The 25,826-nt window shown below is 35.2% G+C and overlaps 2 long non-coding RNA genes across 2 annotated transcripts in view; one reads left to right on the plus strand and one right to left on the minus strand.

Moving 5' to 3' along the window:
• The window catches only part of LOC106509495, a 58,716-nt gene extending 47,876 nt beyond the window's left edge, over positions 1-10,840 (plus strand). Inside the window, exons 4-5 of the long non-coding RNA XR_001307083.2 lie at positions 9,459-9,548; positions 10,502-10,840. This is a non-coding gene — a long non-coding RNA (uncharacterized LOC106509495). The remainder of the gene's footprint in view (positions 1-9,458; positions 9,549-10,501) is intronic.
• The window catches only part of LOC110259419, a 44,290-nt gene extending 18,898 nt beyond the window's left edge, over positions 1-25,392 (minus strand). The window contains exons 1-2 of the long non-coding RNA XR_002341806.1: positions 25,117-25,392; positions 16,869-16,942 (exon numbers count right to left, since the gene is read on the minus strand). This is a non-coding gene — a long non-coding RNA (uncharacterized LOC110259419). The remainder of the gene's footprint in view (positions 1-16,868; positions 16,943-25,116) is intronic.

Here is a 25,826-nt window from a genome sequence, read left to right on the forward strand (position 1 = left end):
GCCTATGCAATTCTTTGGACCAACCACACCCACCAGGGAGCAGACACCAGAAGCAAGAGGAAATACAATCCTGCAGCCTGCAGGGAGGAGATCACAAACACACAAAGTTAGACAATATAAGGTGGCAGAGAAATATGTTCCAGATGAAGGGACAAGATAAAAATCCATAAGAACAACTAAATGAAATGGAGATAGGCAATTTACCTGAAAAATAAATCAGAGTATTGATGATAAAAATGATCCACTATCTTGGACAGAGAATGGAGGCAGAGACCAAGAAGACATAAGAAATGTTTAACAAAGAGACAGAAGATTTAAATAACAAACAGAGATGAACAATATAATAAGGGAAATGAAAAATACACTAAAAGGAATCAAGGGCAGAATAAATGAGGCAGGAGAATTAATAAGTGAGCTGGAAGACACAGTGGTAGAAATCACTGATGCAGAAAAGAATGAAGAAAAAAGAGGGGAAATAAATGAGAACAGTCTCAAAGACCTCTGGGACAACTTTAAACACACAACATTGTATTATAGGCATCCAAGGAGGATGGAGAAGAGAAGAGAAGAAGAGAAATAATATGTGAAGATATTACAGCCAAAAACTTCCCTAACATGGGAAAGGAAAAACTCAAGTCCACAAAGTGCAGAGAGTCCCTTACAGGATAAACCCAAGGAGGAACTTAGAAAGACACATATTAATCAAACTGACAAAAATTAAAGACAAAGACAAAATATTAAAAGCAACAAATAATGTACAAGGAAATCCCCATAAGGTTATAAGCTGACTTTTCAGCAGAAACTCTGCAGGCCAGAAGAGATTAGAATGATATATTTAAAGGGATGAAAGGGAAAAACCTATAACCAAGAATACTCTACCCAGCAATACTCTTATTCAGATTCAAAGGCAAAATTGAAAACTTTACAGATAAGAAAAAAACCAAGAAAACCAAGAGAATTCAACACCACCAAATTAGCTTTATAACAAATGTTAAAGGAAGTTCTCTAGGTGGAAAAGATAAGTTTACAACCAGAAACAAGAAAATTGTGAAGGGGATAGCATACCAGCAATGGCAAACACACAGTAAAAGTAGGAAATAATCCACACACATTTATGATATCAAAATCAGCAGTTGTGAGAAGAGGAAAGTATAAATGCAAGATATTGGAAATGCATTTGAGACCATCAGCTTAAAACAATCATATATATATATATAGCCTGCTATATAAAATCTCATGGGAACTGCAAACAAAAACTACAATAGATATATACAAAAAGAAAAAGAAATCCAAATACAACAATATAGTCATAAAATCACAAAAGAAAATAACAAAAGCAGAAGGGAATAAAAAGACCTCCAAAAACAAATCAAAATAATTTTTAAAATGGCAGAACATACATATCAAAAAATTGCCATAAATGAAAATGGATTAAATGCTCTAACCAAAAGATATAGATTGGATGAATGGATACAAAAATAAGACCTACATACGTGCTGTCTACAAGAGACCCACTTCAGATCTAGGGACACATTTAGAGTGAAAGAGAATGGATGGAAAAAAGTATTCCATGCAACAGGAAATCAAAAGAAAGCTGGAGTAGCAATACTCATATCAGACAAAATAGATATTTTCTGGAATATTTATTTTTCAAAGTTTTATTGAAGTACTGTTGATTTAAAATTTGTGATAATTTCTGGTGTACAACAAAGTGATTCAGTTATACATACACACACATCCATTATTTTTCAGATTCTTTTTCCATATAGATTATCATAGATTATTGAGTAGAGTTCCCTGTGCTATACATCAGTTCCCTATTTGCCAATCATTCCATATACCACAGTGGATATATGCCAATCCCAAACCCCCAACCCATCCCTCTCCCCACATGCCCCTTTGGTAACTATAAGTTTGTTTTCAAAGTCTATGAGTCTCTCACACCATTCAGAAATCATTAAAAATTCAACAAATAACAAATGCTGGAGAAGGTGTGGAGAAAAGGGAATCCTCTTACACTGTTGGTGGGAAGGTACATTGGTACAACCACTGTGGAAAATAATATGGAAATACCTGAGAAAACTAAACATAGAACTACCATAGCACCCAGAAATCCTACCCCTGGGTGTATATCCAGATAAAACTTTCCTTGAAAAAGATACATGCACCCTTATGTTCATTGCAGCACTATTCACAATAGCCAGGACATGGAAACAACCTAAATGTCCACAGAAAGATGAATGGATTAAGAAGATGTGGTACATATGCACAATGGAATACTACTCAGCCATAAAAAAGAACAAAATAATGCCATTTGCAGCAACATGGATGAAACTAGAGACTTTCATAGTAAGTGAAGTAAGTCAAAAAGAGAAAGACAAATACCATATGTTATCATTTATATCTGGAATCTAATATATGGCACAAATGAACCTTTCTACAGAAAAGAAACTCATGGACTTGTAGAACAGACTTGTGGTTGCCAAGAGGGAGGAGGAAGGATTGGGATGTACTGGGAGTCTGGTGTTAATAGATGCAAACTATTGCATTTGGAGTGAATAAGCAATGAGATCCTGCCGTATAGCACAGGGAACTATATCTAGTCACTTGTGATGGAACACGATGGAGGATAATGTGAGAAAAAGAATATATATATATATATGACTGGGTCACTTTGCTGTACAGTAGAAAATTGACAGAACACTGTAAACCAACTATAATGAAAAAAATAAAATCATTAAAATAAAAAAAACAAAGTCTATGGGTCTCCTCTTCTGCAAATAAGTTCATTTGTATCTTTTTTGAGGATTCCACATATAAATGATATCATATGATGTTTGTCTTTCTCTGTCTAACTTACTTCACTTAGTATGATAATCTGTAGGCAACATAGGCAGAACACTCTCTGACATGAACTGTGGGATATCTTTTTGGATCCACCTCCTATAGGTTTGAAAATAAAAATGAAAATAAACAAATAGGACCTAATTAAAGTTACATGTTTTTGCACAGCAAAGGAAACCATTAAAAAAAAAAACACACAACTCACAGAATAGGAGAAAATATTTGTAATTGAAGCAACTGACAAGAAATTCACCCAAAATATACAAAGAACTCATGAAGATCAACTTAAAGAATAAAAAAAAATGGGCAGAAGATCTAAACAGACATTTCTCCTCAGAAGACATATATAGATGGCAAAAAAAAAAAACCACACATGAAAATGCTCAACATGGCTAATTATTATAGAAATGAAAATCAAAACTATGATGAGGTATCACCTCACACCAGTCGGAATGGCCATCATAAAAAAGTCTACGAACAATAAATGTGGAGAAAAGGGAACCCTCCCACATTGTTGGTAGGAATGTAAATTGGTACAACCACTATGGAAAACTGTATGGAGGGTCCTCAAAAACTAAAAGTAGAACTACCATATGATTCAGCAATCCTGCTCCTGGGATTTTATTCAGAGAAAACCATAGTTTGAAAATTTACAAGTACCACAAAGTTCATTGCAGCACTATTTACAATAGCTAAGACATGGAAGCAACCTAAATGTCCACTGACAGAGGAATAAATAAAGAAGATGTGGTACATATATACAATGGAATATTACTCAGCCTCAAAAAATGAAATAATGCCATTTGTAGCAACATTGAAAGACCTAGAGATTATCATACTCAGTGAAGTAAAATAAGCTTTAAAGACTGTTACAAGAGACAAAGAAGGACATTACATAATGATCAAAAGGTCAAGCCAGGAATAAGATATAACAATTGTAAGTATATATGCACTCATAAAGGAACACCTCAATATATAAGGCAAAAGCCAACAGACATAAAAGGAGAAATCAACAGTAATGCAATAATATTGGGAGATTTAACATCTTAGTTACATCAATGGACAGATCACCCAGATAGAAAATCAATACAAGGAAATATAGACCTTACATTACATTACTAGGTGGACTTAACTGATATTTATAGAACATTCCATCAGAAAGCAGCAGAGTAAGCTTTGTTCTCAAGTATACGTGGAATTTTGTCCAGGATAGATCACATTCTGGGCCTCAAAACAAGCCTCAGTAAATTTAAGAAAATGGAAAAACATTATCAGGCATCTTTTCTGATCATAACAATATGAGATTAGAAATCAATTCCAAGGGAAAAAACTGTATAAAACACAAACATGTGGAGGTTAAATAATATGTTACTAAACAACCAATGGATCAGTGAAGAAAATAAAGAGGAAATCAAAAAATACCTAGAGACAAATGACAATGAGAACACAATAAGCCAAAAGTTATGGGATGCAGCAGATGAAATTCTTTTTTTTTTTTTTTGTCTTTTTGCCATTTCTAGGGCCACTCCCACAGCATATGGAGGTTCCCAGGCTAAGGGTCAAATGGGGAGCTGTACCTGCCAGCCTACTCCAGAGCCACAGCAACGCAGGATCTGAGCCATGTCTGCGACCTCCACCACAGCTCACAGCAATGCCGGATCCTTAACTCACTGAGCAAGGCCAGGGATCGAACCCGCAACCTCATGGTTCCTAGTTGGATTCGTTAACCACTGAGCCACGACAGGAACTCCTATAAATAATTTTTTTTTGTCTTTTCTAGAGCTGCACCCATGCATATGGAGGTTCCCAGACTAGGGGTCCAATCAGTGCTGTAGCTGCTGGCCTACACCACAGCCACAGAAACACCAGATCTGAGCCTTGTCTGTGACCCACACCACAGCTCACAGCAATGCCAGATCCTTAACCCACTGAGCAAGGCCAGGAATCAAACCTGCAACCTCATGGTTCCTAGTCAGATTCGTTTCTGCTGTGCCATGACGGGAACGCTGCAAATGAAATTCTTACAGGGTAATTTATAACAATAAAATTTTACCTCAGAAAACAAGAAAAATCTGAAATAAACAATCTAACCTCAGACCTAAAGCAACTAATAAAGAACAAATCCCAAAGCAAGTAGAAGGAAAGAAATAATAAAGATCAAAACAGAAAAAATGAAATAAAGATTAAGAAATCAGTAGAAAAGATCAATGAAACTAAAATCTGGTTCTTTGAAATGATAAAAAAAATTGATAAACCTTTAGTCAGACTCATCAAGATAAAAATGGGGAAGGCTCAAATTAATATAACTAGAAACGAAAAAGAAGTTACAAGCTACACCACAGAAATACAAAGGATTATAACAGAATACTATAAGCAAATGTACATCAATAAAATGGACCACCTAGAAGAAATGGACAAATTCTTATAAAGGTACAACCTTCTAACACTGAATCAAGAAGAAATAGAAAATATGAACAGACCAATCACAAATACTGAACTTGAAATTGTGATTAAAAAATTTCCAGCCAACAAAAGTCCAGGACCAGATGGCTTCATAGGTGAATTCTATCAAACATTTAGAGAAGAGGTAACACCTATCCTTCTGAAACTATTCCAAAAACTGCAGAGAAATGAATACTCCAAAATCCATTCTACGAGGCCACCATCACCCTGATACCAAAATCAGACAAAGATACCACAACTAAAGAAAATCACACATTGGTATAACTGATAAACATAGATGTGAAAATCCTCAACAAAACACTAGCAAACTGAATCCAATAATACATTCAAAGGGTCATGCACCATGATCAAGCAGGATTTATCCCAGAGATGCAAAGATGATTCAATATCCACAAATGTGTGGTATTCCACATTAATAAACTGGAGAACAAAAACCATATCATCAGCATAGATGAATAAAAAGCTTTTGAAAAAATTCAACAACCATTTATAATAAATTTTTCAGAAAGTTCTCAAAGAGGAAAACTTCCTCAACATAATAAAGGCCAAATATGATAAACCCATAGCTAATATCATTCTCAGTGGTGAAGAGCTTGAAAGCATTTCTTCTGGGATAAGGAATAAGATAAGGATGTCCACTCTCACCACATTTATTCAGTAGTTTTGGAAGTCCTAGCTATGACAAGCAGAGAAGGAAAAGAAATAAAAGGAATCCAAATTGGACAAGAACAAGTATAATTGTCACTGTTTGCAAACAACATGATGCTATTCATAGAAAATCCTACAGATGCTACTAGAAAACTACTAAAATCCTAAATGTAATGCTGGAGAGAATAAAACTCTTAGAGGAAAACATAAGCATTTGGCATAAATCATAGCACTATCTTTCTGGATCCACCTCTCAGAGAAATGAAAATAAAAATAAAAATAAACAAATGGAACCTAATAAAACTTAAAAGTTTTTGCACAGCAAACCATAAACAAATTGAAAATACAGGCCACAGATGGGAGAAAATCTTTGCCAATGTAACAGCTGACAAGGAATTAATCTCCAAAATATACTAACAACTCTTGAACTCTCTATAAAAAAAAAATCAAATCACCCGGTAAAAAAAGAGCGGAAGATATTCTTCAAAGACAAATAGATGGCCAAAAAGCATATGGAAAGATGCTCAACATCACTAATTATTAAAGAAATGCAAATCAAAACTACAATAAGGTATCATCTGGCACCAGTCATAATGGCCATTATCAAAAAAGTCTACAAACAATAAATGTCGAAGAGGTTTTGGAGAAAAGGAAACCCTTCTATACTGTTGGTGGGAATGTAAATTAATACAAACACTATGGAGAACACTATGGAGGTTTATTGAAAAACTAACAATAGAACTACCATATGATCCAGCAGTCTTACTCCTGGGCATCTATCTGCAGAAAACCATAAACGAAAAGGTACATGCACTCTAAAGTTCACTGCATTACTGTTTACGATAGCCAAGACATGGAAGAAGCCTAAATGTTTACTGACAGAGAAATGGATAAAGAAGATGTAGTACATATATACAATGGAATATTACTCAGCCATAAAAACCAAAGTAATGCCATTTGCAGAAACAAGGATATACCTAGAGATATCACACTAAGTAAGTTAGAGAAAGACAAATACCATATGAGATCATTATATGTGAAAATAAAAATTATACAGATGAACTCACTTACAAAAAAGAAGCAGAAACAGAGAAAACAAACATGATTACGAAAGAGGAAAGAGGGGTGGAATGAGGCTTAAATTAGGAGTTTGAGATTAGCATATACACACTATATGTAAAATAGATAATTAACAAGGGTCTACTGTATCACATAGGATGCTCTACTCAATACTGTATAATAACCTATGTGGGAAAAGAATCTGAAAAGGAAAGGATATATGTATAACTGAATCATTTTGTTTTACATTTGAACATGACATTGTAAACCAACTATAATCCAATATAAAATAAAAATTAAATTAAAAGAAATAAAATTGAGAATAGCCCTTGCTTTTGCCCCTCAAATCCCTTTCCTATCAATTGATGCCATATGGAAAAAAAGCACTAAAATGAAACCATACATATGAAAGGATATGTGTGTGTGTGTGTGTGTGTGTGTGTGTGTGTGGTGGCTCAATTGCATACCAAATGTCTGTCAATAGGAGAATAGATAATTTCTGTGCATCTCTATTAAGGAATAATATGTACCTTTTATAAATACTGTGATAGGCCTATACCAGTTGACTTGGGAGGGCTTCTGTAATGTATGCAAAAAGCAGATGCAGAGAAATGTATATCTATCACCTCTTCAACATATATAATGCAATATAAACATCATGTATATGATAATATGGTATTTTAAATTTTGGGGGGGCTCTTTAGGGCCACACCAACAGCATATGGAGGTTCCCAGTCTAGGGGTCTAATTGGAGCTACAGCTTCTAGCCTACACCACAGCCACAGCAACGCCAGATCTGAGCCATGACTGCAACCTACACCACAGCTCATGGCTATGCTGGATCCTTAACCCACTGAGTGAGGTCAGGGATTGAACCCTCAACATCATGGTTCCTAGTCGGACTCATTTCTGCTGTGCCATGATGGGAACTCCTCATATGGTATTTGTTTACTGAGAAGTCAATTTTTATAAGTATAACTTATAAAAATTGACTTCTCAGTATCCTTTCCAAAAATTATAAACTTACAAAATTTTGTCAAAATTAAAATAATAAGGTATAAATATTTCTTTATCTCTTCTCTTCCCCATGGCTCTGTTAAGAATGTGATATTCTTCCAGAACTTTTTCGGTACACACACACACACACACACACACACAAACACACACACACACACAAATTTGTTTTTCTTTAAACATAGTAGTGTCCTATTCTTTGTGATTTTATTTAACCTGCTTGCCCTTTCCTCCAATATAACAGCGCAATGTAGAGATTTTTTCCTCATTTGAATAACTGTGCCTCTAACTCTTCAAGGGCTATTTCATATAATGGATGTGTCATAACTTATTGAATCATTTTCATATTTCTGAATAGGTTGTTTTCAACATTTGCTATTAAACTACTGTAATAAACAACATTCTGTCTTTAAAAACTGTTTCTTCCCTCCCACCAAAGACCCCCAGCAAGTAAGTCCGGTATTTGCTAGTTGCATCATGGAGAACCATGAGGGATTTCAGTAAGAGGGTGTTAAAAATTGCAGAATTTGGGTTTTGGTTAAGCCATTATGGGTAAAGTTCCAGGAAGCTGTCTCTTTTGTTTTGCTCTCTCTTCTTCACAGTCACAAAGTGACCTTGTCCAGTGTTGGGATGCTATGAGGTTTGTTTCCTTCCTTCCTCCCTTCTTTCTTTTCTTCTTTTCTTTCTCTCTCTATTTTTCTTTCTTTTCTTTCTCTTTCTTTCTGTGTGTCCAACGAAAGAACACCTCCACCTAGCTATGGGTGCCAGGTAAGCAACTAGAAACAACAAGGCCTCTCTATTAAGTGTTAGGCCAATTCCTAGATGTCAGGGGCTGCTTTTCCCTCTCATAATCAGTCCTACAGAAATATTCATACAGTGTCAGAATCAAGGATTATGTGTATTTTTAAATTTTAAACATATTCCCCAAAGGCTGTACCAGTACAGATCCTACCAACAAGGGAGGGGCAGTGATCAAAGAGAGACAGAAGCCACAGTGTGGAATTTCTTCTAATGAGTAATGTTGCTCAGAGCTGGCACATATAGCTAAGATGTTGTCATTTGTTATTTCTGTGAAGGGAAGTAAGTGTGAGGAAATCCAGAAAGAAGTCTTTGCTACCTAGAACCTTAACCAAAGCTTTATACCCCTCTCTTTGATATTGGATCAGCATGTCACTAAAATGCAAAATAAGAGCAACCCTTCATGATTTTTTCATATCTTTGACTTTTATTTTCTACAAAATGGAAAATATTTTGCTATAAATAATCCTTTAGAAATACATCATCATAATTTGAAGTGGACTCCTTGGTCTACCTTTTTTGTTTTTTGTTTTTTCTGAGGAAAGAGATCTGCTGCTTTTACTATCTGGCAGTTGGTAGGTTCTTATCACTTTTAGTTTTTAATTGATGATGTCTTGCTTTATACTTGACAGAGACCAAGGAAGAAGAAAGGTTGTTTCTGGCAGAGAACAGCGAATGGCAAGAAAGAGCATGAGACTGGCACTGCAGAGCAGCACAGAAAGGTATCACAGGCTGATTAAATCATACATAAATGTAAATTTGGATAATTAATTCCCTACTACATATTATTGGTAGACAAATATGACATGTTGGCTTGTACTGTATAAGGATACCTGAATTCTCTCAGCATTGGAAGGTCAATCAAAAGGGAAGAAAAGGTACTATTTTATTAAATATGGTTTTGATGGTATCTAGTCTCTTGAAAAACACCATTATCTACAGGGGTAGGGAGATATTAGTTTGAGAGTCATCCTAACCATTATTTTAACATATAATCAGGGATTATTTTGCTTAATTCATAGATGTGCCAACATTTCTTTTTTCAAACAAATTAATAGTCCTCATATCACTGAAGTTACAGCAAAGCAATCACTATACTCAAGGCTTCTGAATGTTTAAAAATTAATTTTTTCCGCTCTTAATTATCACCTGTCTCCTCTTCTTCTTACTTGGTCATTTGTTTAATCTCTCCCCATAACGGTAATAAAGACCTCAAAACTAAGAGGAGTTGAGGGCCCAGCTAGATTTGAAATACATTCCTAACATAACGCCAACTGATTCTCAAGACCTGCCATACTCCAACCTTATCCAACCCATTTCTTTTAGAAAACCTAGATCAGAGATGTCTCTTTCTCCATGTAGCTCCTAAGTAATTAGTTATTTTCATAAACAGTTGGCTCTAAAACTCAGAATTTTCATGTCAAAATATTTTTCTTTTTTAAAAAATTTTTAGCTTGAATTAATTTTTAAACTTATAGTACATAACTTAAAGTTTACCATTTTAAGTGTACTATTTAGTGGCATTAATATCTAACAAGTTAATTTTAGGTAATTATTAGATACCATGTATATTGAATCGTGGCTACTTTTTCATTTGGTGGTTTGAAAATTCCAGTAAGTTAAGATTCATCATCAGTGTTATGGAGGCCTACTAAAAAGAATCTTTTGTCCACAGCTCAAGCTCAGGGGAAATGATCTGTTGACTACTTTAAAAGAAGGTGAGGTGATGGGATTCCCTCTTTTATGAAATGGATAATTGACAGTGATGCCATTCAAATATTCTTATTTAGGGAATCAAGAAGTGGTTCAATAATCTCTAGTAAAAATGTTATGCAGTAGGAAGTAGACAATTTCCCCAAACAGAAGGCATGACTTGCAGAATATTCCATGCCTCTGTTTCCTCCCACTGCTATAGTTTGTGTAAATTGTCTTTGGAAGAAAAGACCAAAGTCTTGTAGTCTTCTATTCTGAACTTGGTAGGAGTTTTTCAAGTCAAAAACGTAGATTTTTTTTTTTTTTTAGGGCCACTACCCACGGCATATAGAAGTTCCCAAGCTAGGGGTCTAATCAGAGCTGCAGCTGCTGACCTACGCCAGAGCCACAGCAACGCCAGATCCGAACTGCATCTGTAATCTATACCACAGCTCACGGCAACGCTGGATCCTTAACCCACTGAGCAAGGCCAGGGATTGAACCTGAAACTTCCTTGTTCCTAGTCAGATTCATTTCTGCTGTGCCATGACGGAAACTCCCCATAGAGGTTTTTTTATTTTTTTCATGATAAATAATCTCAAAGACTGATGTCCAAGTTTCTTGGCATTTCCCATTAATTTCAACACACATCACATGATACTTCCCAAGTTTGGGTGCAAACAGGCATTTATGAGGCTTTAAAACATAAGCTATTTCCCATTAATTTCAACACACATCACATGATACTTCCCAAGTTTGGGTGCAAACAGGCATTTATGAGGCTTTAAAACATACTACTGTATTAACAGAGGCCATAACTACCAATTTTGATTACACTTGTTTTCTAAAACATTACTATCAAGGAGTGCAAAATTAGATCAAACAATGTCAAGAAAAATTTTGTCATAAAATTTTAAAAAAGTCTTTTAAGAAAATCTAAAAATTTTCTATTCTCCCACACTGACACTCAAAACTTTGGCTTTTCTATCAGAATATCAGTTTGCCACTTTAACTTTTACCATGCATGAAAAATTATCAAGAGTTCTCTTGTGGTGAAGAATGTTACATATCTGGCATTGTCACTGCAGCGCCTCAGGTCACTGCTATGGTGCAGGTTCGATCCCTGGTCTGGGGACTTCCACATGCCACAAACATGGCAAAGAAATTATCAAAAATATATTGATGGGCTTATAATAATCATGACTATTTATATTTACATTAAGCAAATTCTTTACCAAGTTCTTTATATACAATCATTTGTCTTATGTCAAATTCATTAACAAGTTGAAAATCATAGAGCTGTTTTTAGAAAAAATGCATTACAGTATGTAATTGCTTTCCATCAATGAAGAACATTTTAAAATAATTTAACTGAAAAAATATCAACCCCCCCGCCACCAATGCTACAATAATAGCACTACTCCTGAATGTGTTCTAATTAGTGCTGTTTCTACTCTGTAGTCAAGACAATTTCTCTGTCCCACACTCTATACTTATCCACACATTTCTCACTTTTTCCTGAACATATTTTCTATTTGAAAAAAACAAAACAAGGGTGCTGTAGGGTATATTAATTACAGGCGATTGGTGGTTAGAGCAGATATCTGGGGCTAAACCAGTGTTAGGCTTGCAAGGCTGCTCTGAAAACATATCTAAGGACTGGTCAATCTTGCAGGCTTAGGTCACATCATTTCTTTGCATTTCTACATCATTGTCCACTCCTCAGATTGAACTCCTTTGCTTTAAAAAGTCAGTGCTCTCTCACTAACTTGTATGGCCCATAGCCTGATGTATGACACATTTTCACAGCCTACATGCAAAGAAAAACAAAGTTCTTTTTTTTTTTAATTTAATTTTATTTTTCTTAGGGCCACACCCATGGCATATGGAAGGTCCCTGGGCTAGGGCCCAAATCAGAGCTGGAGCTGCTGGCCTACACTGCAGGTCATGGCAACACCAGATCTTTAACCCACTGAGTGGGGCCAGGGATCAAATCCACGTCCTCATGGATATTAGCCAGGTTCGTTACCACAATGGGAATTCCAGTTCTCTTTTATTTTTATTTCATTTTTTCTTTTTAGGGCCAGACCTGTGGCATATGGAAGTTCCCAGGCTAGGGGCAGAATCAGAGCTTCAGGTGCCGGCCTACACCACAGCCACAGTAACAGTGGATCAGAGCCAGATGTGTGACCTATGCTTCACCTTGTGGCAACTCGGTATCCTTAACCCACTAAGTGAGGCCAGGGATCAAACCTGTATCCTCATGGGGACAACGGTGGGTCCTTAACCTGATGAGCTACAAGAGGAACTCCTGAGTAGTTCTGTCTTAAATTTCAGCTTCCCCCAAATGAGTTTGTGACTTAGACTTGTCTTTTCACAGACTTAAGGAATTGAAAAAATTAGAGTGCAAAATCATAAACATTAGATCTATGCATTGTGTTCACATGTTCATAATCTCTAAGCACATTTACAGGCTCTGAATGATCCTTAGATCATTTCTGCTTGGGGTGAGACTACAAGGGAGGTAAACCTTTAAGTCAATTTTTATAGTTTAATTTCATCTTCGTGAGGCTTACTTAGGGTTAAAACTAACTATAGTGTTCCTCTCACTGATTGAGGTACTTGTTGAAACCCTAACAAATAACAGGAAACTCATCCAATACCAGATGCTCTCTTCCTCACCAACTTCTTCCAGAATGTCCATGAGTCTTGGTATCGAGTGGTGTTTAGAGTTAATAAGCAGATAATGTTATTTTAAAAGGGTTAAAAATTGTTAAAATGTGTTCACAATCCTTAGAGCACGATATTTTCTTCTTTATATGTTAAAAAATCAAAAAGAATTGGCTTTACTAAATAAGAAGAAGAAGGCTTTAAGTGGTATGGTCTGACAGTAATTTGTATTAGAGTCTAGAAGAGCACATTTGTAATGTCTTGTGGTAGTACATTTATCTCTTGGTGACAGAAGGAATAATTGCTTTAGAGAGCATATCAGTGACTGTTTAAAAATTTAACTCTTTATTTCCTCACACCTAAGGTTACAAATTTGAGAGGAGAAAAACGTTATGATAAATATAAACTAGGTAGAACAGTTAAAATTTTTTCATTACCAGTAAAATATATACATTGCAGATTTTCAAGGAATGGCGAAAATCTAAAAAAGTAATGAAAACACTTTTCATTATAGACAGGTATATATTATTTATTTATGGGTATTACTATCATGTTCTATTCTCATTTCTGCCTGTTTTGGCTCTGGAACCTGGTTTTCAAGTTAAAGATACCTATATAAAGGGAGTTTTGCTCAAAGATGAACTATGTCTGATAAGTTGTCAATTAGGCTTTGCTGCTCTATGTTCTCCAATTTGGCCGCTTTAATGGCTTCTTGACTGCTAGTTCCTTTTTATCCATACTTTTGTATGAAGTCTGTTCACCTTCAGGTTCTTGATTTCCCCTGAAAAGATCTGTTGATATCTATGTCTCTCCAGGTATCCAGTCAACTCCGGGAGGGCAGGAATGACATCTTATTTGACCCTATCAAAAGGCACAATGCTTGGGTACAGGCGGAGAGATACGTCAAGATAGGGGGCATCACATAATTTGTTGTATAAGTGGATTACTTCTGAAAGTGAATTATGCTGAAAAAGCAGGTGTAAACTGTCCCAATGAAACCAGGATGCATGTTTACTCTTCTTCAAGGCAGCCAGGGGGGAAACAAAGTTAGAATGCTACTGGAGTCAAATTTTAAAAAGGGAAATGAGTAGTCCTGAATTTTGGCAGACCAAGACTGAACCAGTAAAATATCTTTTAAATTATTTTCATTATTATGTATATATATTACCTTATTATAACCCAAAGTTAAACATTAAATAATGACATTTTGTCTCCTCAAAGTGACTCAACCTTCAAAAAGAATGAAGCTTGCATATATTTATATCTATATACTACATATACACAATGAATATATATAATATGTATATATTATCTGCTTGTATTTTTTCCTTAAGTCTACTGGTTTTAAACAATGTAGGAACATAATTTTGAAAGAGATTGATTTCCTAAAAAGGACCAATCACTGAAGGAGGGGTCAGATTTCCAGACTAAAATTAACCAATATTCAGCTTGTAACTGGCACATAGTAGGTATTCAATAAATATTTGATGAATGCATAAATGAATGATGAATGCTAGCTAAGATTTTTTTCTCCCACTGTATTGGCAAGCCAGTATTTTCATCTGGTTCATGCTGTTTCTTCAATTTATCAAGGTCACTTTGAATTCTGATCTTTTCTTCTGAAGTGTTAGCAACCCCTTCTAACTTGGTGTCATCTGAAAAATACTACCTGTATGAAATGTGTGACTGAGTTAAGCTAGGAGTGTCATGTTGGATATTTTCTTAAACTAAAACACAGCTGGAAATTATTACACAATCTAAAGCATACTTCATTTCAGTCTTATCAGGCCAGCCTTGTCCACATTTGACTGATTTTTCCTCTTATCATCCATAACCGATCACTCGGCTTCTTCACTAAATTGAAAATAAGATGCACGATGGAGCCTCATGAAAATTAGAGGACAGAAAGGTAATAGGGAATGGGTAAGGACATTATAGAAATACGCTGTAAGCATACATTATAAATTATACTCCAGTGCATACCTGCTATATATGCCTCAATAGGCAAGTCTTGACATATAATGTATAGGAACAATCTACTATAGATGGTCCCATAGGGCAGATGTAAATTCTCTAATACATTCACATGTCCTCTTTCACAAAAACTAGTAGAAAAATATCGTATTGCTGAGAGCTTAATTCTCAAGTTCCATAACCAATTCACTATTTTGTTACCAAGAAAGCTTTTATTTAAATCAAGAAAGAGTAATAATCTCTCATTATATTAAATTCAAAATATTTAGTCTTCTAAAATGCACACAGCAAAATTTTTAGTTTCTTTAAAAAAAAATAAAGATGAATAGTAGGAGATAGGCCCATCATGGCTATATGTGCAATATGAAGGAAATAACCAAGATAATTATTCTAGTAATTTAAAATAAAATTCTCTTTGCCTATTTATTTAATAAATGAGGTAAAAGTTGCCTCATTTGAGTTTATATTTATGGACCCATGTCACCATGGAAACTACTAAAAGCCACTGCTCAAAAATTAGTGGATTGTATCTACATTTTGATCTCTTTTTTATTCTTAAATTCAAAGAATACTCTTAAATTTTCTTCCTGTTATAGAAGAAAATAAAAAGTACTGCTTACTAACATACCAAATAATTAAATTTTTTAATTTTTATACTATGTGCCTTTTTTTGTTTGAGGAAACTATGAAAATGTAGGTAAAAGATCAACATTTCTGTGGAATAAGTTTCTAAGAGAATTCCTTTTGTTTACATAACAAAGGAAAAAACATCCTTCTAATGGTAAAGACTCCACTCCTAAAACATGTTTAAAATTCCAGTAGCGTGATATGTTTTAATAGCTCAGAACTGCAGTGGCAACACTCCCTTTGATCCATAAGTGGCAGTATGTGTTTGTATGAGGAGGTACAGTAAGCAGTGTGAATTCCCAATGTTGATGATGATCTGTATGTCACAGCCTTCATCTCCAACAATGCTATATGCAAATTAGTGATAGCTTCATGCCAGGGTAGAACACCATTCACAGAGTAATTGCCAACATTTTTCCCAGTCGTTCTATACATGGAACAAAAATAATAACCATTTAGGGACCTATTTCTATAAATTTGCAGAATAAAAACATTATGTTGTACATATTCTTCACATTAGTTTTATCACAATTAGAGATGTTCCTTTTGGATATATCTTTAATATTATATAACATGGAATTTTAATACCCCTTCAATATTTACTCTGCGTTTTTTTAAACATTTAGAAATTTAACATAGTTTAGTGTATGAGAACTATTTGAAATAAAATAAATTCTGTTGCAAATCATTTGAAAATCTTTAAATGCCATGAAAAAATACATCATGATTAGTTGTCTGAGAAATTACTCTCAGATTCTGTGGGAGTACATAGAGCACAAATGTTTAAATGAATTTTTGCTTCACCTAGAAGTGTTTGCTGTTTCTGGGCTTTTCTTTTGATTTCTAAGAGGAATAGTACACATGGAACTGAGCAGGAATAAAGGAAGGGATAATTGTTTCTAATAACAAGAGCTTAAATTGTTAGGGAGGGAAATTTAGCACCAGATTTTGAAAGTCTATCAAATGAGAAACAGGTACTAATAGGCGAATTAGAATCCTAGAAAATTTCTATTATAGCATCTGTGGGCTTTCCTCATTCCATTTATTTTCTCTCGTTTTAGAAATGTAGTAGTACATACCCCTCCTTTTCAGCTTCACGTGTGAAACTGAAGCAACTGCTTCCTCCATACGCAAAATGATTTGTAAATGCATTCTGTGAATAAAACACATTAAACGCCATTTGCATATAGTACGTTAACACATGTGAAAAATGGTTCACACAGTACATTAGGAAAGGAATAAACAGAAATGACTTTAAAATGCCTGCTATATTTATAACAATTTAAAAGATAACAGAGCAATGAATTTCAGGTGCATTGGACTTAATTCAGTGACAATGTTTTCTTTGGAAGTCCTTATTTATTAATTTTTTTTGAAATACTCCTTTGCCAATTGCATTGCTAAGCTGCCAAGATTTTCAGAGCTGACCAGGAGGTGGAGAGCTCATGCAAATGAGCTCTTCTCTGCTGGCAGCCCACAATGACTGATTCAAAAGAACACTTTAACTTAGAAGATGAGTCTGTGCTGAGTATCACCAGCCAGAAACCACACCAGTGTTCTGTGTTAGGTGGAAGGTTGCCTTCAAAATAATATTTTACCTTCCAAAATTCAATGGCTCTGTTTCCGATGATGGAAGAATTCATTTCCTTCATTTTAAAGTGGAAATCCCCATACACTTAAAACCTCTCTCTGTTTAAATAAAATTTCTAGGCACTGTTTCTATTTCCCTCAACGTATATAACACCCATTAACAGGAATATATATGTACATCTTTATTCCCAGGCAGTCTGAATTATATATGGTTGAGTTTCAGTGTTTAATAATATATTGAATCTGAAAAAAAATGTCGAAAAATACACTGTGTGTGCAACCCTCAAAGTTTTATTAGGTTTCCTAGTGTGAACTGGCACACGATGTAATTTTCAAGAATAGTATAACGGGATATGTTGAATTGGCAAGACGCAAGTCCAGCAGTATATTATAACATCGTCATTTTACCTCAGATTCTGGTTTCGTATACACTTCCGCCTTTAGTAATTTACATAAACATGCATAGTCTATGAATTATGCATAAACCTTATTTTAAATGCAGAGCTTTCAACTCTCTCAGTGCACTAGTATACACACCCATTTGATTGGCTCTGCCCTGTTTTCATTACTCGCAATTTCTTGGAACACAAAAGAGGTTGAAAAGGCTGACAGGAATGGACAGTATTTTTTTCTTGTGTGTAGGGGAAATATTTGTTTCCTTTTCAAGGCAATTGGTGTTGCAAAGTTTTGCCTGTGATTATTGTTCCTAGCTGTTATTTTTTTTCCAAGGAAGAAGGCATTAAATGTCTGAACCTACAAAACAGCAATCATAATCAGCTCCTTTATTTTTTTATTTTGAAAGGATGCTGCAGAAATTGTTCTCTCTTTGACTAAATCTGAGCATATGGCTATAATAAAGAAGCAACTGTTAGATTTTTGGGGATACCTCAATCACACTTGAAATAAGTGGGTAATCCTAAATCATTGATGGAATAGTTAGACATCTAGAAAATATAAAAGATTTAGCATTGTAATTTTGTTTATTCACGTAGGATTGAATATCCCGATTAATGTACACATATAATACATCATCTGCATTTGAGACATTGTGTCATTACTGTTGTCATATCAACTCTATGTGAATAATCTATACAATGATATAAGGAAGGAGATTACAGACATTTTTTGCTAAAATGATAGTATATTAAATAAAAAAACAACAGAGGCATGTGAACAGAATTTTAATATTTTATTTCTCTATTAATCACCTTATATTTTAATATTTTTAATATTATAGTAAAAAATGTTGTACTTTAAAAATAGTGTGAACTTTCCATTCTCTCCTTTTTGGAATTTACTTCTTATTCTTTCATTCTTTTCTTCATTTTCTCTTTATATACCTCTAGAACTTTGTTCCTTTTTGTCTTCTCTGCTTTTTTCCCCCTCTTTGGCATAACTTTCCTTTTACTTCATTATTAACACATTGATAGACATTATTCATCAAAATATGCTTGATATTATCTTCCTTTTTATTAATTCTTTCTTTTAGCTGAATCTTCTTAACATCTAATTAAGCTTTTATGAGAATTTCTTTGTCTTGATAAATTCTCTATTAATGCTACAGGAAAATGGATATTTGGTTTAAGTGAAAAAGGAGGAGTTTGTGCTACCAAAATTACTTGCAGGAGTATAACCTTGGAGGATCACACAATTTTGACTTCGTTTTGTTGCAGAGAATTACCAAGTTCTTCCTTTGTGGCTTTACATTAGAGAGGGCTACTTGGAGATTAACGACCAAAAGGAGCCTTTGAGGTCATTTATTCATGATTTTATGCATAGCTTTAGTGTAGTGAGCATCCGTTCCACAGTAAGAGAGTTAAATACCAAGCAAAGACATGTGAAGCTGAAAACTTAGGTTTGAATTTAGTGCCTAGAACTCAAAGGGGCCAGAAGCAAACTAAAAGTAGTAGTACACTTTGCCTAAGGAAGATGAGGCAATTTGCTTCATTGTTCATTCTGAAAAAGAAAACTGCACCTGGCAGATCTTGCTCTGCTGATTTAGAAAAAAAGACACAGAAAAGTTTGAAAAGCATAAGCAGAACTAGTCAACCATGTTACCTTGCTTCAGAGTTATTCAAAAGTTTAAAATTAAAACTGCTGTCTGTGTCTGTCTGTCTGTCTAGCTATCTATCTATCTAAGCTTTTGTAATCATATTTGGTAGTAAACAACATATTTCTCTTTAAATAATAAAATCTTTGCTTTTTTATATTTTATTTTGTAGTCTTCTCCTTTTTTTTGGCCGTACCCACAGCATGTAGAAGTTCCCAGGCCAGGAATCAAATCTACACCCCACAGTGATCTGAGCCACTGCAGTGACAAGCTGGATGCTTAACCTGCTGTGGCACAAAGGAACTCCTTATATCTGATTTTCTTTGGTTTTACCAAATGACTATATATGCTTTTATTCCAAATTAAGTAACAGGAAAAAACACTCAGAAGGAATTTGTAGTCTAATCACAAGCAAAATTTTCATAATATTTGGACTCCCTAGAAATACGTAACTTTGAGTAATATGCTCATATCCACTCATTCTGCAATAAGCCTAGTGAAAAGGGGATTCTGTAAGTAGGGGAGAGCTTTCCTATCTTGAAGCCCTTGATCTTGCTTCCGGTGGCCAGTTGGCCTACAATAGAATAGGTATATAACTAAAACTCCTGAAGAGAAATCTTTGACTTGGGATTTTATGACAATGACAAAAAAAAAGATAAATGAGAATGATCAAATCTATATTATGAAATTAAACTGTCTAGAGCCTAAGATATATTAACTAAAGACATCAACTTTTAATTAGGTTTAATACAATTTGTCTTATTATTTTCTCCATTAAAAATAGTAAGCACCCATATCCCACTTAATTACACCTCTTTCCTATCCTTATTCTCAAACTCATTCCTACTAAATCTGCTCTCCAAACTCTTAGACACATCATTTCTTGATTGCTGTTTCCTTATTATTTAACCTTCTTTTGGTTTTATTTATTTTTCTCTGCCTAAAACCACATGGCTGGATATTTTCTCCATTGTCTCTCATCAATATCTCAGTTATTTGATGCTCATATTGTTTACTGCACCTGCTTAGCAAAACCACAACTTGAATCAATTCTTCAGTCAGGATTCTACACTTTTACTGGTCTGGAAGTACTGTTAAATGTATCAAACAACTATATGTCAGTCCACATTTAGGCCAGTCCAAATTCATGGTGCCTAAACTCATCTGAGTCTTTAGTGAAGCTCAATAGTCTTAACTTCATGATTTGTTTTCTTACTTTTTTGATATGTTCTCTCTTGGATTCCATAAATTGATACTTCTCTTTTTATCTCTTACATATTAATATCCAGTAGGATTCCATCACTTTCCCTCTTTGATTGTTCTTTTCACATGCTTTCTTTGAAAGCTTCCATTAACCTTTATGATTTTAACTTTTGCATCTGTACTGAAGACTGTAATTTCTAAACCTTCCACCTACACCTAACTTTGCAGAGCTTCAGATTCATTTAATCTCAATACAAAGCAAGAATGAGTCTGATAAAAAGCAAGTCAGATCATGACACAATTCTGTCAATATCCCCAAAGTGCCCATCTTTATCAAAATTAAAGCTAGAATCATTATTTGCCTCTGGGACTTTGCATTCCCTTTTTCCTTTCTACTCTGAGTCTTTATGCCAACCCCACTCCTTACTTAGTAGAGTGTTCAACTTATACTTTTCAGTGAGATTTTCTGGACGAGGCTATATATTTTATTATTATTATTATTTTTATGGCCACACATGCAGCATATGGAAGTTTCTAGGCTAGGGGTGGAATCGGAGCTGCAGCTGCAGGCCTATGCCACAGCCACAGCAATGCTGATTCTAAGCCACATCTGCAAACTACCCTGCAGCTTGTGGAAATGCCATATACCTAACCCACTGAATGAGGCCAGGGATCGAACTCACCTCCTCAGGGACACTACGTTGGATTCCTTTTTTTTTTTTTTTTTTTGTCTTTTTGTCTCTTTTAGGACTGCACCCATGGCATATGGAGGTTCTCAGGCTAGGGGTTGAGTCCGAGCTGTAGCCACCAGGCCTAATGCCACAACCGCAGCAACACAGGATCCGAGCAGTGTCTGCAGCCTACACCACAGTTCATGGGAATGCCAGATCTTTCACTCACTGAGCAAGGCCGAGGATCGAACCCACATCATCATGGATACTCGTCAGGTTCGTTAACCACTGAGCCAGGATGGGAACTCCACTATGTTGGATCTGAACCTGCTGAACCATAATGGGAATTCCTTGACTTCTCCATTTAAAACCATACTCTTTCCATAGAGAAAAGGAAATCCTCTCACACTGTTGGTGGGAATGTAAATTGGGGAAGCCACTATGGAAAATAGTACAGAGGTTCTTTAAAAAACAAAAAATAGAGTGGCCATATGATCCACAATCACTTCTAGGCATATACCCAGATAAAACTATAATTCAAAAAGATACATGTACCCCTATGTTCATAGCCACACTATTTACAATAGCCAAGACATGGAAACAATGTAAATGTCCATTGACAGAGGAATGGACAAAGAAGATGTGGTACCTATATACAATGAAATATCACCCAGCCATAAAAAAGAACAAAATAATGCCATTTGTTGCAACATGGATGGACCTAGCAATTATCATACTAAGTGAATTAATTCAAAGACAAATACCATACGGTATCACTAATATGAGGACTCTAAAATACAACACAAATCAACCTATCTACAAAACGGAAACAGACTTACAGATACAGAGAGCATGCCAAGTGGGTGGAAGGTTGGGGAGGGAAGGAATGAGAGTTTATGATTAGTAGATGCAAACTATTACATATGGAATGGATAAAAACAAGGTCCTACTATATAACACAGGGAACTCTATTCAATATCCTGTGATAAACCATAATAAAAGAGAACATTAAAAATAGTATAGATATTTATATATATATATATATATTAAGCCACTCTTTTATATAGCAGAAATAAATACAAATACAACATTGTAAAAAAACTATACTTCAATAAAATTGAAAACAAAATAAAGCAAAATAAGCTATACCCCTTCCCGAGCCTGCACACACACACACACGCCTCTCACATTTCCTGCTTTGCTTTACTCCCAAGCACGTCTTGTCATCTCTATATTTGACTTTTCATTTTATTGTTTACCTTCTCTCCCACCCACTCCCACTAGAACATAAGCTCCATGTGAACAGAAATTTTGGTCTATTTTTTTTTTACGTAACTCCCAAGCCTATTATAGTACCTAGGAGATGATTGTTTACAAAATATTTGAAGGAATAGAAAGATCATGGTCTTGGCATTCAGAAAGCTGGGCTTCTAAGAAGGGACAATGGACTTCCTAAACCTCAGAGATACTTTTAAGAAGGTATCTGGATAAAGGAAAGCTTACATGTGCCCCTCTTCTTTGGTAATTGCTGGCATAGGAGAAGGAAAACATGGGAATTCACATTATATGGAAGACTATACATTAGGAAACATTAGTTATAAGGAGGGAAAATAAAGTTTTTTATTATTTCATTAGCAAAACTTTATTTATTTATTTATTTAGGTCTTTTTGCTATTTCTTTCAGCCGCTCCCAGGGCATATGGAGGTTCCCAGGCTAGGGGTCAAATCGGAGCTGTAGCCACTGGCCTACGCCAGAGCCACAGTAACACGGGATCCGAGCCGCATCTGCAACCTACACCACAGCTCACAGCAACGCCAGATCCTTAACCCACTGAGCAAGGGCAGAGACCGAACCCGCAACCTCATGGTTCCTAGTCGGATTCCTTAACCACTGAGCCACGACGGGAACTCCAAAATCTTTATTTCTTATCCATGTTTTTGTTTAGAACCACTCTCTGTCTCCAGCCCTGCTATCACCTCTAGCTCTTTTCTTTTTCTCTCTCCCTTCTAGCTCTCATTCACTTCCTCTTTTATTATTTTTTCTCTTTTTTAACCTTCCAGTAATACTTTTACAAATATATTTGTCTCTTCATAAAAACTATTGTTTTTGCCTATGATCCAGTCTTTGCAGGAGGTTGATTTAATTACAGTAATAACTCTCAATTCAAAGATAGCCAGAAAACACTCTGGTCATAACTATCCTCAGTGCTATTTGAAACAAACCAATCAGTCAAATAAAATAATTAAATAAATGAAGACCTACCAATATAAAGAGTTTTACTCTAGCACATTCCCTAATTATCAATGAACTTTTCCTAATCTACAAAGTTGGCTGGAATCTTTTTCAACTCAAAAACAAAGCATATAAATTTGTTCATGTAGCCTTAAATTTGTTCATATAAAATTGTTCATGTATCCTCATAGTCACAAATATTTTTTTCCTATGCTCTGAATGTGTAATTCTTTCTTGAAATTTGCTGAAGTATTTTGCTCACTAAAATCCTGTGGAAATGAGTGCTGTAGATTTATTAGGCACTCCATAGAAATGTATTTCCTTTGTGTTTTAAATTAGTTGCATTTTAATGTTATTGAACATGCCCTTGTTCTTGTTTCCATTTGTGGTCTTGCATCCAGTGGGAATTTATAGGGCTCAGATTTATTTAAATTATGCTGATGTATTTGATCTTTCAACATACAGTGCATGGCAAAAATGGGTGTCTGTCCATATCCATAAATGAAATATGAGAGAAAAGGCATGCTGATAAATTCTCCACTAAATCAGGTTTAATTAGATATCAGAAAGGGATAAAGCCTGGCAAAGTTTCCACTCTAAGTGTTCCAGAGATCTAAGATTAGAAAAAGAAAATAGATATTCAAACGCATATTGTAAAACATTTTCTTGAATTTTACAGATGACGAGGCAAGAAAATTCCTCTAATTCAGTCAATTCACTTGTTGAGCAGAAACTTCCTCTTCATTAATTCTTCCAATTTCACTTTACAAATGGCTTGGGAAAACCTTTCTACCTACCAAAAAGGTTATTAGGCTTGTAAAATAACATCATGCTTGCTGACATTAGATTCTAAGAACTCCAGATTAGTCCCCAAGGGGTCATACTGTCCTTCCATTCAGTGCCCCTAACCTAGAGCCCATGGCTTCAATCCTTTCAACCTCTACCCCTCACCACCCCCCACTTCCCACCCTCTGACCCTGGGGAGTCTTATGTACATTGCTTACAATTAAATTGACTCTCTCTTGGTGCCTTGTATTGGCTAAATTCAAATCTGGAATTATGGGCAATCAGGGTGCCTTAAAGTCAATAACCACTGTTCCCACCCAAACCAAGAGAGGCTGGGGAGAAAGATATTTTGTTCAGATTTTTTGATGTGTATTTTTGGGATTTAAAAAAATATTTTTTGAGGGTTTATGCTATTTCACTGCCAACAACATTTAGGATGGCATCAAGAAAAAAATTATTGTTGACCCACATTTGGCATAAACTATGTTTATGCTTTTGGAATTTGGATGGATTTTGATACATTTTTGAACCATTGTATTTAAATCAAGTTTTAGGTTTACTGCTCAGAGGTTGCTTACAAATTGAAGGAAATTCAAGAAAAAAACATACAAGAAGTGAAAGTCTTTTCTAAAGTAAATAATAACCTCCTGATTTGTATTTTGTGCATATTAAATATTATTTTCAGATACTGAGTTAAAGTGAGGTACAGTCTTACAAGTTTCATGGACCCACATACATATGCACAAAAGTACATTTCCTTGTCACAAAGGCATACATTATTTCCTTTAACTTACTCCATAAGTCTGCCCACTCTTCATCTGTTTTCTTCCAGAACTCCTGCCAAAGAAAAGAGAAGTTCCAGTAGAATAGCTTCAGCATGGAAAAGACATGGCAAATATGTGGAGGAATAAATATCTGTGTCCCTTCCATTCCATTTGTCCCCCTTGTTCACTCTTCATCCTGGTCTCATCCTTCCTTATATAGTCTTTTGCCAAAGGATTTAGAACACGACAGACATGAGTAGAGTTAGTTGTAACTGAAATGGCTAAATTAGGCTTGTGGTTCTCCTCCTTGTCTCTTTTCTTTCTTTTCTTTTCTTTTCTTTTTTCTTTTTTTTTTTTTTTTGTCTTTCGTCTTTTTGAGGGCCCACCTGCCATATACTGAGGTTCCCAGGCTAGGGGTCTAATTGGAGCTACAGCTTCTAGCCTACACCACAGCTCACAGCAACACCGGATCCTTAACCCACTGAGCAAGGCCAGGGATAGAACCTGCAAGCTCATGGTTCCTAGTTGGATTAATTTATGCTGCACCACAATGGGAACTCCTCCTTTTTTCTAATTATAAAAACAAACACAGACTAAACTTTGGGGATCAACAAATATGTTAAATGTCCTACTTTATTCAAGAACATAGTAGCAGATACAGTGTACTATGATTGAACACATTTTAATATAAATTAAATGCATGGCATTCAAAATGCTGCCAAAATATGAAAAGAAATGAT

The sequence above is a fragment of the Sus scrofa genome, chromosome 2, assembly GCF_000003025.6.
Source record: "Sus scrofa isolate TJ Tabasco breed Duroc chromosome 2, Sscrofa11.1, whole genome shotgun sequence".
Lineage (NCBI taxonomy): Eukaryota > Metazoa > Chordata > Mammalia > Artiodactyla > Suidae > Sus > Sus scrofa.